The sequence below is a fragment of the Oryzias melastigma genome, unplaced genomic scaffold (assembly GCF_002922805.2).
Source record: "Oryzias melastigma strain HK-1 unplaced genomic scaffold, ASM292280v2 sc05460, whole genome shotgun sequence".
NCBI lineage: Eukaryota > Metazoa > Chordata > Actinopteri > Beloniformes > Adrianichthyidae > Oryzias > Oryzias melastigma.
In genome coordinates, this window is record NW_023422027.1 from 1 (window position 1) to 1,486 (window position 1,486).

A 1,486-nucleotide genomic window follows, 5' to 3' on the forward strand; every position below is an offset into this window, starting at 1 on the left:
GTTTCACCATCTCTGCATTGTGAAGGATGGATATTGATTACAGATCAGGTTTATCTACAAAAGCATCAGTGATCCCGTCTCCATGTCCGTGTTCATGACGTCATTCAGAGACTTTGAGCTTCAGCCTCTACGGCAGAATCTGACGCCGAATGACGGCGCTTTCAGCGGTACTTCTGTCTCTGTGACCAGCTTGATACTTGCTGTCGTTAGTCAGTGGAGGGAGAAAATAAAAAGAAGAATACAATTATTGTCTCCACACAAATAAGAACAAGTTTGGGAAGAGAACAAACGACAGAAATCCGTTTTTGTTGGTGTTGAACTCCACCTGTGATCACATGATCAAATCACTGGCCAAATCAGAGTTCCTGATTGGTTGAAGCCGATTCGTTCAGATATCGTAACTCGACCACGGATACCATTCAGCGTGAACGCAGCTTTGTCTTCCAGAGTCGGGTTTTATTTTCAGTTGCGGTTCCTGTTAGTTTGTGACCTGTTAGGTCCTGATGATTCCCATCATGATGTGCTGAACCTCATAAACCTGGAGATTCTTTCCTGATGAATGAAGATCTCACCTCTCCTGCTTCTTCTTCAGCTTGTCAGAGAGCTGAAACACAAATAGACCGGTCAGCCTGAGGAGGTCATGGGGATGGTTGGTGGGTTGTTACAGCTGTTTACCTTCATCATCTCTTCTTGGAGTTTGGAGACTTCAGCCTGTTTGGACGCCTGGGGGGGAATGAGAGCAGTTCAGACCATCAGCACCTCAGGTGGTTGGAGGTTTTGTACCAGCGTACCTGGTGTTCAAGATTCTTCATCACATCTACAATAGCTGCAATCTGGAATAAACTCGCATTTATTGAAACAACGTTTTTGTGCTTGTGTGAGAGAGCATGTGAGAGTGTGCATGTGTGAGTGTACATGTGAGAGAGTGCATGTGTGAGTGTGCATATGACAGTGTGCATGTGTGAGAGTGCATGTGAGAGTGTGCATGTGTGAGAGTGCTTATGTGAGAGTGCATATGAGAGTGTGCATGTGTGAGAGTGTATGTGAGAGTGTGCATGTGTGAGAGTGTGCATGTGAGAGTGCATGTGAGAGTGTGCATGTGTGAGCGTGCATGTGAGAGCGTGCATGTGTGAGTGTGCATGTGAGAGTGCATGTGAGAGAGTGCATGTGAGAATGTGCATGTGTGTGAGCATGTGTGAGCGTGCATGTGAGAGTGTGCATATGAGAGTGTGCATGAGTGAGAGTGCATGTGAGAGTGTGCATGTGTGAGTGTGCATGTGAGAGTGTGCATGTGTGAGAGTACATGTGAGAGTGAGCATATGAGAGTGTGCACTTGTGAGAGTGCATGTGTGAGCGTGCATGTGTGAGAGTGAGCATATGAGAGTGTGCATGTGTGAGAGTGCATGTGAGAGTGAGCATATGAGAGTGTGCATGTGTGAGAGTGCATGTGTGAGCATGCATGTGTGAGAGTGTGCATGTGAGAGTG

General features: G+C 46.6%; 1 long non-coding RNA gene across 1 annotated transcript; it reads right to left on the bottom strand.

Annotated features, from left to right (window-relative positions):
• Window positions 1-435: 435 nt before the first annotated feature.
• LOC112140388 lies at window positions 436-941 on the bottom strand. The gene is made up of 2 exons (XR_002918162.2): window positions 676-941; window positions 436-604 (listed from the first exon to the last, which is right to left on the bottom strand). It is a non-coding gene; the product is annotated as an uncharacterized LOC112140388 (long non-coding RNA).
• Between the last annotated feature and the right edge of the window lie 545 nt (window positions 942-1,486).